We start from the raw sequence: 15,503 nt of genomic DNA on the forward strand, positions 1-15,503 counted from the left end.
TACAAAGCACCCAACACAAACTAGGTGCCTTAAAACAACAGAAATTCATTGTTTTGCATTTCTGGAGGCTGGAAGTCTGAAATCAAGGTGTTGAAGTCTGTAAGGAAGAATTGTTTCATGCCTGTTTCCTGGCTTCTGGGGGTGGCTGAAAATCCTTGGCATTTCTTGGCCTGTGTCATAACTCAATCTTGCCTCTTTCACCCATTGGCTGTCTTCTCTCCTTGTGTCCCTCTGTGCCTCCTTGTTCCTTCTTTTAAGGAGACACAGTCATGTTGAATTAAGGTCCCACCCTACTCCAGTATGACCTCATTTTAACTTGCCTAATTCCGTCTATAACCACTCTATTTCCAAATAAGGTATTGGTGATTAGGGCTTCAACATATCTTTCAGGAGGAACATAATTCAACCCATAACAGGGGACAAAGCAATTCAATGGAGAATAGAATAGTTTTTCAACAAATGGTGGTGGGACAACTGGATGTACACATGGAAAAGAATGAAGTTGGACCCATACCTCACACCATATGTAAAAAATAACTTACAATAGACCAGACCTAAGTATAAGAGCTAAAACTATAAAACTCTCAGAAGAAAACAGTAGTAAATCTTTGTAAACATAGATAAGTTGGATTTTATTAAAATTAAAAACTTTTGTACATCAAAGGACTCTATCAAAAGAGTGAAAAGATAATCCACAGAATGGGACAAAATACTTCCAAATCATATATCTGATAAGGATTTAATATCCAGAATATACAAAGAACTCCTACAACTCAACAACAAAAAGACCAAAAGCGCAATTAGAAAATGGGCAAAAGACTTGAATAGACATTTCTCCAAAGAAGATATGCATACAAGTGCCAATAGGGACACAAACCATTGCTCAATATCAATAGTCATTAGGAAAATGCAAATGAAAACCATACTGCAGCACTACTTCACATCTACCCAGATGGTGATAATCAAAGAAATGGAAAATCACAATTGTTGGCAAGGATATGGTTGAACCTTGAAAACATTATGCTAATGTTTCCTGGCTTCTGAGGGTGGCTGAAAATCAGGCAAAAAAGGACAAATGTTTTATGATTCCATTTATATAAGATATCTAGAATAAGCAAATTCACAGAGACAAAAAGTATTTTAGAGTTTACCAGGGATTGGTTGGAGGCAGGGGAGGAGAATGAGGAGTCATTGCTTAATGAGTATAGAGTTTGTTTGAGGTGATGAAAAATTTTAGAAAGAGATAGTGTTTATGGTTACAACACTGTGAATGCAGTTAATGCCACTGAATTGCAAATTTCTAGAAAAAAATTGTTGCCTTAGATTGGACATTTCTATAGACTTGTTTTAATTGGGACATTTTCTTGGCCTTAGAACTATAAACTAGCAGCTCATTAAATTCCCCCTTTTAAGGGCCATTCTGTTTCTGGTATACTGCATTCTGGCAGCTAGCAAACTAGAACCTGAGGAGTGGGGTGCTGCTGTGGTTTGCAGATACCAAACATATTGGAAGGGCTTTTTAAATGGATAAGGGGAAGAATCTGGAGGAGTTGTGAGAAGCTTGATAGAGAAGGCCTAGAATGCTTTGAAGAGACTGTTGGTAGAAATGTGGACTCTAAAGATACCTCTGACCAGGCTCTAGACAAAAATAAGGTGTGTGCTATTGCAGACTGGAAGGAAGATGATCCTTGTTTTAAAATGGCAGATAATCTGGCAAAATTGACTAGTGACTTTGGCTGGAAGGCAGATTTTAAAAGCCATGAACATGGATATTTAGCAGAAGAGATCTCCAAGTTAAATGTCGAAAGTGTAGCCTGGTTTCTCCTCATAGCTTAATGGTGAAATGTGACAGGAGAAAGATAAGCTGAAAACCGAACTCTTGAGTACAAAGAAACCAGAAACTAATGTCCTGGAAAATTCTGGGCCTCCAGAAGGGAGACCACAGAGAATAGTGCTCTCTGTGAGGATTTAACCAAATGTGGAACCACTCAGCCATTTCAGAGGAAGCCAGGATCGGACATGGAGTTATCCAGGAAAAATGTGCGGAAACTCCTTATGTCTGATGGGCATGATCCAAGGCTACTGCATAGAAAGCCAACGAGAGTGCTGTGGGATCTGTATAAACAGAGCTGCTGCCGGTCAGGACTGGGGGGTTTAGAGAAGGGGCACACTGGAGGAAAAATAACTTCAGAGGCAAAACCATGGAGGCTGGGGTCTGAAGTCGAGAAGCCTCAGGCCAGGAGAGCGGACCCACCCAAGCCAGTGGAGAGGGTGAGTTTGCTCCAAAGGCAGAGGATGGGACTTCCACCTCATCACAGTGGAAGAGTCATGCTGCCTCAGGCCTTGGAGAGGGTGAAGCACATTCCTTGGAGTTTGGGGAGAGCCTGGCTGCCACCTCATGGTGGGGTTGAGTATGTGCCCTGGAGAAGGCAGAGAGCCCGGCTGCAACCCCAATGTTTGGCAAGGGTGGAGCCGAGAAAAAGGTCGTCTCCCCAAGGTTGTGTCACCCCAAGGTTGTGTTCAGAGAGAGGCAGGACTCTGTGTAGGCGTTTGGAAAGGATGGGACTGCCGCTTTCGGAAGCCCTGAGGATAAATGATTCTCAGACTTTGAAATCTAATGGACTTTGCCCTGCAGGTTTTCATAACTGTATGGGTCTGGTGACCCCTGTGTTCCTTCCTCCCTGTGAAAATGTGTATATGTATCCTATGAATGTTCCTCCTTGATATGTTGGCAGCAAATAACTTGTTATGAGTTTTCAAAGGTCCAGAGCAAATGGAGAAAATTTTGCCTTGGGACAGATCATGCCTGTAACTGACTTGATAAGATTTTATACTGTCTCTAATTTTGTACTTCATTTGTATCGCTACTGAAAGGTTTAAGGTTTTCTGATATTGTATGAAATTAATGTATTTTGTATATGGGGAAAACATGTCTTTTTTAGGGGCCACAGGGCCCTATATGCTCGTTTGAAAGGATGTATCCCCCGAGAAAAGCCATGTTTTAATCAAAATCCCATTTCATAAAGGTAGAATTATCCTTATTCAATACTGTATCTTTGAAACTGTAATCAGATCATCTCCCTGGATGATGTGATTTAGTCAAGAATGGTTGTTAAACTGGATTAGGTGACAACATGTTTCCACTCATTTGGGTGGGTCTTGACTGGTTTACCGGAGTTCCACAAAAGAGAAAACATTTTAGAGAATGATAGATTCAGAGAGATCAGAGAACAACACAGCCATGAGAAGCAGAGTCCACCAGCCAGTGACTTTTGGAAATGAAGAAGGAAAATGTCTCCCAGAGAGCTTCGTGAAGGGAATCCAGGAGAGAAAGCTAGCAGATGATGCCGTGTTTGCCACATACCTTTCTAGATAAGAGAGAAACTCTGACCCTGTTCCCCATGTGCCTTCTCACTTGAGAGAGAAACCCTGAACTTCGTTGGTCTTCTTGAACCAAGATATCTTTCCCTGGATGGATGCCTTAGATTGGACATTTCTATAGACTTGTTTTAATTGGGACATTTTCTCGGCCTTAGAACTGTAAATTAGCAACTCATTAAATTCTCCCTTTTAAAGGCCATCCCGTTTCTGATATATTGCATTCTGGCAGCTAGCAAACTATAACAATGGTTAAAATGGCAAATTTCATGCTATAAATATTTTACCACAATTAAAATCAGATTTAAAAAAAAAACTTCAGATCAGATATCTGGGCCTCCAGGAGGTTATACTCAAACAGATAAATGTAAATGCAAAACTGTGACGAATGCTCCAAAAATTGATGTACAGGGCTTTAGGAATAACAGGAAGAGTTGGACCAACCATGGCCACTAAAAAACTCTGTTGGACTGATATGAGGGTCTGAAAAGAATAAGAGTTCATTTTACTGAATGTAAGGAAATGCATTTCTATAGATGACACAAAAAAGGCCCAAGAGGGAGTAGAGGATGGGGCAGAGAGAAGTAGAGGAAGCCCAGAGCAAGCTGAGACTTAAGGATAAGTAGCCTTATGTAGATTTTTAAAGGCCATGTTAACAATAAATCATCAGAATATCAGGAAGTCATTAATAATTAAATACAAGGGAGTTAATGCAATCCCATGTCACCTTGAAAATTGCTCTGCCTGTCAAGTCCTTTTGCACACCAGCCATGTTGAGCACCAGGGGCTCTTCAGCTGCTCATCTCAAGAAGTAGTTGATGTGCTCATTGGAGTAGCAGCAAAAGGAGATGGCTGTGGTGGAGAAAGGTGAATAACTTCTCATTTCCAGTATTTTTTGTTATTTCTTTCTCATCAACACCAACATGCTTTTGAATAATTTTTGAAGATATTATTATACTTATCTTTAAGTCTTTTCCTGCTTGCTCTACTAGCTCTGTTTCTTTAGATGCTAGTTCTTTTCATTGCATTTTTTTCCCTCTTTCATGATATGTGTTTCCTCCAATATACGGTAATTCTTGGTTCTGTTGCTGTTTGTGTTTGAGGATGCTTATTTGTTTGTTTGTGGTTGTGGTTTGTGGACACAGCTTGCTGATAATGACTGTGGAGAAGGCAATATTATTAGAAAATGTGCATTGCTAGTCTGACATTCAGGGGTTCATTTGATACCAGCCCACTTCCCTGCCCCTCCATCCCCAGAACCCAGAGTGTCAGCTTCATCCTGAGAACAAATGTGACTGCTGTCTGATGTTCAACCCAAGCAGACACTGACTCAGAAATGAATCTCCCCAGTGAATGTCCCAGGGGGCCTCTCCTTGTACCTTCCATTTCCTGAGGGTGCACCCTCAACTTTTTCAGAGGTTCTCTGGCACCAGTGTTGGATAAAACTTGTTTCTTTATAGATTTGACCCTGTCTGCTTTCTCTTTTTCTTAGGGATGTCTCCGTTTCTGACACACTGATAGCATTCTTTCTTATTTCCAGTGCACTGATAGGTTATTAAAGCACGTCGTTATTTTCTTCAATTATTCCAAGAAGTTTTGATTGATAGGAGAGGTAGATGTTATAACCATGATTTAATTTTCCCTTAATGATGTACGAAAAGGTTTAGAATTTTGTAGAATCTCACCATTATGAATATCATTTGTATAGAGCAGTTCATTCTGCAGTTAATCAGGGGGCACCACTAGAGAAAGTTCTAAAAATTCCAAATTCCACAGGAGCTTCCCTGTCATTCTTTCATAGACAAGGTTTCCTTGCAATATCTGATTTTGAGTTTCCAGGATTAAATGGCTCATTCCATGTCAATATACTGCAGAATGTAGGCTCACAATGGGGAATTTATACAATTCCTTGAGCAAATCCCAAATTATCTTTTGAGAAAAAGAACAAAACAAAAAACCTCATTCTAACTGCATTAGTAACACACACATTTAAAGTCTTTTGTGTCATCAAGAATATAATTCAGTCCCTTAAAACATTGACATATAACAAATTTACCCTAAAGCATTTTTCCTATAATTAGCATAAATTAATAGCTGCCTTTTAAGGGATTACAAGGAAAACTATATAAAATATTATCCAAAAGAGAACACTTTGAGAATGAAAGCAGGGCTATTAATTATCCCCAGAAAGCAAGCATAAACCGGGACTGATCCAGAAAAACCAAGTTGTTTGGTCACCCTAAACATAACCCAGCATCTTTCAAACATTTGATGAGTCTACTGTGCATGGTACCAATTCATTCTTCCCAATTTCCTTTCATCACTGTAATCAGATCGATAAATGGAGAGTAAATATTTCTGCACAGGGCACTATCAGGAAACATTCTCATGGGGGAAGGGTTTTACATTTGAAATTATATAGTTATTTAAATAAAAGAATGTCAACTGAGAAAATGGATGGATTTTTTTAGCCATCTCTGAGTGTTGCCATATGGAAGCAGCTTATCTTTCATTCCTTGGTAGTCATGCAAGCATTTAGACTTGCACATTATCTCATCCTGTCATTGAAATAAATTCATCAAGATAACCATCATTACATTTCCAATTTGCTGAACAGGGAAAACAATGTACAGGAAAGTAAGCTTTTTTTTTTTTTTTTTAATAATCTGATGGGAAAATCTGTATTGTTGTCATGACTATTTTTATTTCTCTGATTTTTCAGTGAGTGAGAGTATATATATTTTTTTCTTCATGTCAATTGGTCCTTTGTATTTCTTTTGTGAATTGTATTTTAATCTTCTTTGCTCATTTTTTTTTCTATTATGGTGTTCATTTTTCTTACTCTTTTCTCTGATGTTTATTTTTTCATTGGAGTAAGAAATATATCTAATTTTAAAAATCAAAGAGTACTTCAAGGATTGTAGGGAAAAAATAGCAGCCCCCGCCCTACAACTTTTTTGACCCTATTAGCTATTTCCTCTGAAATCTCCTTATTTCTAAATAATATTCTTTAATTTCTACTTCTTGCTTTATTTTTAAAGATATTAAATACTGACTTTCTTAGCTGGAGGTAAGAATTCAGTACTCTTATAAAACACCACTCACCTCATGCACACATATGAACCCTTCCCCTAATACAATTGCATCAGATTTTTTGGTTAAATTCATATTGCTGTGAGTAACAATAGCATAGTGTAGTGTAATTCTATTTCCTTTCCTATGCAACATCTTGTTCTTCCAGGAATTAGTAACAGGACAGTTTGTTCATTTGCTTCATTTTTTGAGTGTTCTATCACTAGTTCTTCCTAAACTCTCTGAAGGAGCACAGAACTCCTCTCCATGTGACCAAATTCATCAGGTCATCTATTGATTCCACTTATTTTCCCCTTGGAAACATCTCTCCTATAGCTTTCTATCCTCCTGCCCCAATCTGCCCCAAGCCTACGTGGTCTTTAGGCTTATTGTACAGCCACCATGCTGAGCTTTCTCTCCATCATAACCCTATAAATCCTCTTCTCCACTGTGTTGGCTTCCTGGTTTCCCAAATCCCATATCTTTTTCTCGGTTTTCACCCTCATTCCTCATTTTAATGTTGCATATCCTTTAGGAGCATCCTGAGAAAGTTCACAAAAAATAAAATTATGAAACTTTGCACATCTTTAGTTTACCCTTAGTATGGATTAATAGTTTAGTTGGATATAGAATTTGGGCATGGAACTCAATTTTCCTCAGGATTATAAGAGACTTTGCTCCATTTTCTTTTAGCTCCCAATGTTGATATGTTCAAGGACATGTTGATTTCTCATTCTTTGAACCTAATTTGTTCTTTTCTCTATAGAAGCTTCTAAAATCTTGTATAAATCAGGGTGCTGTCAGGAAAAAAAGAAGTCATTTTAAGTATTCTGGGTATAAGGAGTTTGGTGTAGAATTAGAGAGTGTCATAACTGTTGGAAGAGCTGAAGAAGCAGAGGTCACAGGAGCTGTTCCCAAAAGTCAGAACAGTACATTGCTAAATTTAAGTATCTCAGTCTGAAGTGCTGAGGAGGTTGGTTCTCAATAGCTGACTGATTTTCTCCAGAATCTTCGAGACGTTTCCACCAATCTTCTCAGAATTCACTAATATTTCCCCAACAGCTCACCAGGAAGCCACTGTTGACTCTCTTGTCTGCCCACAATTGGCTGCCACAGACTCACTTCTGTCTTCTAAGTCACACACAAGTTCCTCTCTCCAGCATAGGCTACCACCACACCACATAGGGAAAAGAATTCTGAAAAATGTAGTTCTTAGCCTTAAAAATAAGTCCAGTCAGTTCAAGGTCCATATATACCCATTTTAACAATTAGCTTCCAAATAAAGGTATTATATTAATAACATAATGCCTTCATAGTGTATTATTTGACTCTCCCTTTACAACTAAACCCAAAAGAAAAAACCCAGCAGCCCACCTTATCTCTGAATAAATATTCCTTTATCTTCTGATTTACAATCCCTTTCCCTATCCTATAACTTAGTACTGAGATTGAGAAATAGCCATGATTTACATATAATGGTGTAAATCAGATGGTGTGGGAATGGGAGAGGAGAAAAAGAAAAATATCTGTTAATACGTACAAATATATCCATACTTAAGTAAGAAAGAAAAATCTTTTATTACTACAGTGCATGATTAGTATTTACAATTCTCTTCTTTTATCACCCATTCTTCTATCACTCTTCTTTTATCTATATGTCTCTGGTAAGCACCTCCACCTGTCCCTTTTTGGGTGAGGTGGAGGCAGGAGAGGAGTCCTGGTAGAGCACACTAAATTTTTATTCCTGACTTTTCTGTACCATAAAATTGTCCTGCCTGCTCTAGGTTGCTATAGTTTTCCATAACTCTAACCACAGAACATGTATTCTGGTTTGCTAGCTGCTGGAATGCAATATACCAGAAACAGAATGGCTTTTAAAAGGGGGAATTTAATAAGTTGCTAGTTTACAGTTCTAAGGCTGAGAAAATGTCCCAATTAAAACAAGTCTATAGAAATGTCCACTCAAAGGCATCCAGGGAAAGATACCTTGGTTCAAGAAGGCTGATGAAGTTCAGGGTTCCTCTCTCAAGTGGAAGGGTACATGGTAAACACAGAGTTTCTCTCTCATCTGGAAAGGCACATGGTGAACACAGCACTATCTGCTAGCTTCTTTTCCTGGCTTCCTGTTTCATAAAGCGCCCCAGGAGGTATTTTCCTTCTTTATCTCCAAAGGTCGCTGGCTGGTGGACTCTGCTTCTCGTGGCTATGTCATTCTGCTCTGCTCTCTCTCAATCTTTTTCATTCTCCAAAATATTTCTTCTTTCATAGGACTCCAGAAATTTATCAAGACCCACCCAAATGGGTGGAGACATGTCATCACTTAATCCAGCTGAACAACCACTCATGATTAAATCACATCTTCAGGGAGATGATCTGATTACAGTTTCAAACATACAGCATTGAATAAAGATTATTCTGCCTTTATGAAATAGGATTTAGATTAAAACATGGCTTTTCTAGGGGCATACATCCTTTCAAACCAGCACAACACGGGAGTATGAAAAGGTTAACAAGAGATTCTCCTGGGTCCAGCTATTACTCTTTGCTGCCATTGTGTGGTAGCAAACAACTCACTCTTGATAATCAAGATCAACTGCCCCTCGTATTTGCCTGACAGAGTGACCAGATGGCAGTGCCAGCTTCCAGGTCAGTGGGACGATTTCTGTGTCCCCTACTGGATGCACTTTCCACTCTGGAAACTAAGACTTCTAAGCCAGTAGGGCCCTATATTTTGGGGGATGGAAAGCTGAAATTTTGCTGGTAGAACATTAGATGTAACAGTGAAAGGAGCAATTTCCATTTTCACCCCTTCATGCCCAAAATTGTATATCACTGCTGTGATATGCATTATAAGTAGCCACTGGTTCTGAATACACACTGCATTTCATGGGACATTATGCCTGCTCCACAAAGTGATTTCACCTACCTGGCACCATAACTGAATCTCCAAAAGTCAGGCCAAGCCTCAGGATGATGGGAAACATGGAAAGAGCAGCGACTTCCAAAGAAAGATATTAACAGCCTCATGCTTTCACAAGCCCACTGGCTATAAAATGAATTCCTGTCCAAAGCAAAGCTATAAGGATTATCACAATCACATTTAGGCATTTGAAAAGCCCAGGGATGATCATGTTGGCAGGAGCATAATGGGCAGGGAAGGCAAAGTTATTTCCAGTGACAACAAATCATTGCTCAAGACTTAACAGAAATGGTCCAGCGTTCTCAAACTGTTCCCAGATGGCTGGCTGGTTCCATCAAACAAAAATGCCACATTATGGGCTAAACGTCAGTCTTTGTTGTTTTCAGGTTGAATGTCCTGCAGGATCATTGCCAGAGCAGATTTGGTGAGTTCACCACATTACTGAACTTATACACAACTTCCATCCCTGTCTCCATGGGAAGGATGTCCTCAGAAGGGAGTGGCGGTGATGCCAAGTTGACATCAGAATCTAGCATTTGCCTTCCAACACTCTGAAAGGTCTTGGTGAAATGCTTTGGTCAGGGTTTTCACTGTAACAGGCTCTTGGTGAGGTCGTTTTTGCAAAAACACTCAACCTCAATGTTCTTGGGGGCTTAGAAAAATTTTTTTCAAAAAATTTCTTCTTTGTTTACTATGCTTTCTCTGGAACTCCGAATAGTGTCATGGACCTCCAGGCTTGGTCCTTTGATTTTATTTTCTTCCCCCTTTCTTTCCCAACCCTTCCTTTCCCTTCTGTTCCCTCTTCTTCCCGACTCCTGTCCTTTTTTGTTCTTTCTGAGACATTTCTTTGACATTACTTTCCAACACTACCATCTACCTATTTATTTATCTAGTTTGTTTGTTTTTTTAATAACTTTTTATTTTGAAATAATTACAAATTCACAGGAGGTTGCAAAGGAATGTACAGGGAAGCCTCATGTAGTTTTTCCTATCTTGCCTAATGATAATACAATGTGAAAAACAAAAATTGACATTGATTGAGCTTATTCAGATTTCAGCAGTTACAGATGCTCTTGTGTATGTGTGTGTATAGCTTTATGTAATATTTCCTTTTGTAGTCTTGTATAACCACCACTGCAATTGATATGCTCAGCTGTACCATAACCATAAGACTCCCTTGCATTACCCTTTTACAGACCCATGCCCTTTTCCCCAGTCCCTAACCCCTGGCAATCACTAATGTGTTCTCCATCTCTATAATGATAATATTTCATGAATGTTACATAAATAGAATCATATAGTATGTATCCTTTTAGATTGGCTTTTCTCTTGCAGCACAATTTCCTTGAGGTTTACCCAAGTTGCGTATATTAATAGCTTGTTCCTTTTTATTGCTAGGGGGTATTCCATAGTATAGATGTACTATAATTTGTTCAACCACTCATCCACTGAAGGACATTTGGGTAGTTTCCAGTTTGGGGCTATTACAAATAAAACTGCTATGAACACTTATGCATCTATTTATCTTTGTTTCAACTATATTATTATTAATTTCCAAAAACTCTTTCCTGTTCTTTCATTGTTCTGTCATCATTTCAATGGTCAGCATCATTTTTGTTATGTGTGTGTGTGTTTTTCTTTTTTTATGGCTACAATATGTTCTCTTGTCTTTGAAGATATTAACTACAGTTTGAAAAATGTTTTTTTCCTTGTATTGTCTATTTCCTATGCATTCCTCTGTTTATATTTGTTTATTTGAGACTTTTTTTCATGTGAACACTTTCCTTATATCTGATGAGTCTTATTTATGCATTCATATTTAAAACTTTATTGGAAGAGCTTCATGACTGGTTAGCTTCACTGTAGAGGAATTACGTAGTGTATTAGTAAGGATAAGTTAGGTTCTGGTGTGGTAACAAACAACCCCCAAATCTCAATGGTTTAGTACAATACAGATTTATTTCTCAGGAATGCCACAGTTCAATGTGGCCTCCCCAGAAGTGGAAGGAAGAGCATGGCATACTGTGTAAAGCCTTACAGAAGAGCTCAGGCCATTGTGGAGTCTCTCAAAGCCTCACTGGGCTTGGAGCCCGGAGCAAGTTAGAAAGGAAGGCTGGTGGTGGTGGCAGGTTAGGGATAGATTGGGATTACTGCCCATGTTTCTGTCATGATGTTGAAGATCCTGCTAGGAGAGGGCAGGTTTTTTGCCACAGCTTCAGTTCCTTCAGACCACACTTTGTAGTTTGACATCCAGTGCATCTCTCAAATGAATATGAGAAAGTTCAACATGTTTTCAGGAACTTGACTTTAGCTCTCAATCATCTGCTTATTAACCCATTTTTAAATGTGAATGGACACCAAGAAATCACCAGGCATTTGAGGAATATCTCCACTGAGGAAAAGGGACACTATGATAAATAAGCAAAAAAAAAAAAAAATGTCAAAAGAATGATGAAAATTATAGATAACAAAAAATCATCAATGTGGTACAAAGTAAAAGTACAACCAGAAGCCATAAAACAGCCTCTAAAAGTTAGGAAAATATGATTTTCAACAGGAAAGTTGGGAAGAAAAAATTGAGTAAACACCCAAGAAGGAAAAACAAAAGTACAAAGAGATGGAAAATATAAAGAAAAGATATGTTGCTTAATCTAGAAAGCACAACATTTAAATATGAGGGATTCCTATGGTGACCAGAAGAAATATTCAGAGATGATAGAAAGTCATTTCCCAGAGCAAAACTATTTAAATCTCAAGATTAATGAACCCAAGGAATGCTAGTACAATGAATGAAAAAAAAGATGTACAGTATACACATCATATTGAAATTTCAGCACCCAAGGATAAAGAAAGACCAGGTCACTTTTCAGATAGGGGAAACCAACCACTTACAAAGTAACAAGCATCTTACTGGCATCAGACCACGGGATATCCTTGGTTGCTAAACAATAATGAATAGCCTTCAAATTCTGAGGGGAAATTATTTTCACATACAGCAAAATTACCAGAGAAATCTAAGGGTAGAATAAACATTTCCAGACACAAAAAAAGCTCAGAAGAAATTGTCTTGCTTACAGACCCTTTTAAAGAATTTAATTAAGGATATGCTCCAGAAAAAAATAAGGTACAGTACAAAAAAGGAAAAAGACATGGGATCCAGAAAAGAGTAGGTTTTATCCAAGCAGGTACAGAAAAAGTCCCCAAATGTCTGCTGTATCTGGAGATCAGTGAACACTGAAAAAGCAGTTCAAAAGATTTCCAGATGGAGGTGACCAATAAAAGCAGAGATTTGAGAGATCTGACACTATCCTGGAAAGGGAAATTTAGGCAGTGATAAAAGTAGGCAATACAAGTCACAAAAGGCAACTAGAAACTTCAAGAAAACAAAAATATGAACTGTTGATTGATTTTTAGAATCAACATATAAAGTACAAAATATTTTATTGTTGTTTATAGAACAGTATAAAATTCTCCAACTTATCAATGGAAAACAAAACAGAACCAGATGATTGGGTGGGCCACAGTGGCTCAGCAGGCAGAGTTCTCGCCTGCCATGCCGGAGATCTGAGCCTGCCCATGCAAAACAGAAAAAAAACAAATGATCGAAGTTGAGTTAGGATGCAGGAGAGCTAAAAAGGAGAGGCAGAAACTAATATACTTACTTTAAATCCCAACTTTACAAAGCAGGGCATTAATATTGTAGAAAGCCAAAAATAAAGGTGTAGGATTACAAAAATTAGTAATAGGATTTAAGAATAGTAACATGACTGTATTAGAAGGTGAGGTTCATGGCATCAGTGATTTAACCTCTTCTAACAGAGCGGGAAGCCAGAGAAAATATTTAATATTGAGAAATCAAGGAATTGTAACAAAAGCATATCATTGAGAGCTATGGAAGTAACTACAAGAAGAAATAGCCCCCAAACATTTAAAGCATTTATATCTGGAAATTGTGAATAGTGGCAGGGATGATTGAGGCATTTCTGCATTGGTAGATTTTTTAAAATTTTGATTATATATTAGTTTTACTAAAGTAATAAATAAACTTAAAATGATTTTAAAAAAAGAATAAAATAAGCATTGATCTGAATTGCCTATCTCTTAGGAAGAGCACTACTAAAGACATTATCCACTGCTCAGGAAATCAGTGTTCCATACCCAAAACACCAAATGCTAAATCTTCCTATTCAGCCCCAGAGAAATGTGATTCTGTGGAAGAATGCATATTTCCTTTGCTAGACTGTAAAAGCTCTGTTCCACTGAGCTCTGAGAAAACAAGTTTTCTCAGGTGCTAGTCGATATCTCTTTTCTCACCTTCTCTTCTAAACACTTCCATTCATTTATTCCTTCTTCAATTCACTTTATATGTTTAATTCTACAATCTATTGTATTATTTGTCTCTTACGGAGCTTTAAGAATCAGTTATGGAATTTAATCTTTTCTCTGTTAAATATGTTGCAAATATTTTCTCCCAGTCTGTCATTTGTCTTTGAGTTTATTTTTGGCAGAGTTGTTATGGTTCTATTTCACTCAAATAAATGAGCTGTCTATTCACTCTCTTCACTGCAAAGCTGGGTTTGGGGTCTGGGGGTGGCCAGCCGGAAGGCTCTTCCCATGATAAGTTTGCAGTTCTTGGAAGAAAGGTTGTGAGCAATCTCCACACAGTGAGATTTCTTGCACATCAGCAGCACTTCCAGGTCCTTGAGATAGGGGAACAGGAATTTTCAGAAGCCATAAGGCAGCAAGTGCTTCCTTTCCTTGCTGCTCCCTTGATGCGCAGTGGGCATCAAGGTCTGGCCCTTGCATCTTCTCCATACCCTGTTGTCCATGCCTCTGGATTTTCACCAGTTACACAATTTTTTTTTTAAGTGATGAAAATTTTTAATAGGGAGGTGAATCCACAGATTTGCAGAAAATGAATGAAGCTGCAGGTAATATCATTGACATAAGAGAAGAAATTAAAAGTGGCTTTGAATTTAAAGTAAAACACTGACTTGTTCATAAACCTCACTCCAAAACCAAAACTTCACATACTTCTGAAGCAGATTTTGCTTCAAATGATGTAAAATCCAACGATTTGCTTTCTGAAGAGGAACTGTGAGCTCCACCTGACCAACTAAAGTGACAAGAAAAATTGCTGAGTGAACTTAATTGCAAGCCTGATTTTGGAATTGCAAATGGAGATGGTACAACGTCTTCTGAAGTGAAAAAAGATGAAAACATGAACGGGAATGCAACTCATCAAGTAACAGACTCTCTTATTCCCAGCAGTTGTCATAAGGATTTTACAAATTCAGAACTGTTCGATGGTCAAGTGAACAGTCAGTTGAATTGTTCAGTGAATGGCTCAAATCCTTGTCACAGTAATGAAGACGATGATGATAACAATGATAGTGATAATGAAAATGACCTTGATGCTTTAGGAATTGGAGAGAGTTCCGTGCCAACAATATATTTTTCTCATACTGCTGAACCTAAGCGGGTCCAAATAAATATTGGAAAAAATACCTCCTAAAAATTTAGTGAAAAGAAAGAAGAAGCCAAATGTTAACGAAAGAACAGTTCTGGAAGTGGTAATTCTGCCCAGGAGCTGCTAGCCATCGGGACTCCTGCTGACATTTACAGAGTCTTTGTTGATGTTGTGAAAGGAGAATATGTCCCTCGTCAATCAATCCTGAAGTCTGACTATCAAGAAATTGCATCACATTTTGGAAATCCTGAGGATACTGAGGATGGTCTTCTTTAAACCCACGTGCATCTTTTAACATGCCCATGTTCAACTTCGTCTACATATTGGACAGCTGCATTTCTGACGATTGATATTTTAATGCTGAATTCTTGGAAGTTAATTCTTTAAAGTCCTTCATAAACATCTCCTTAATTTTTTTCATCTCATCTACTAGTTTTTCCTTTTCTTCTTCTTTCTATCTATCAAACAACTTCAGAAATTCTTCTCTTTTGTTTTTTGCATTTCATACTCCTTCGAGAATCTGACTGCATGTGCATGCTGTGCTGCCTCTGAGACTTGGTGAGCTGCGGCTGTTCCTTCAACATACTGATTTCATCCTGGGGCTTATCAGTCTGCACCTTTTTCTTATACTCAAGGTGAGAATCTTTAGGATGGTGACATCGA

The 15,503-nt window shown here is 38.2% G+C and overlaps 1 pseudogene; it reads left to right on the forward strand.

Moving 5' to 3' along the window:
- LOC143668757 (unconventional prefoldin RPB5 interactor 1 pseudogene) overlaps positions 1-15,116 on the forward strand; it is a 62,500-nt pseudogene extending 47,384 nt beyond the window's left edge.
- Positions 15,117-15,503: the final 387 nt, after the last annotated feature.

This window comes from Tamandua tetradactyla, chromosome 25, assembly GCF_023851605.1.
Source record: "Tamandua tetradactyla isolate mTamTet1 chromosome 25, mTamTet1.pri, whole genome shotgun sequence".
Lineage (NCBI taxonomy): Eukaryota > Metazoa > Chordata > Mammalia > Pilosa > Myrmecophagidae > Tamandua > Tamandua tetradactyla.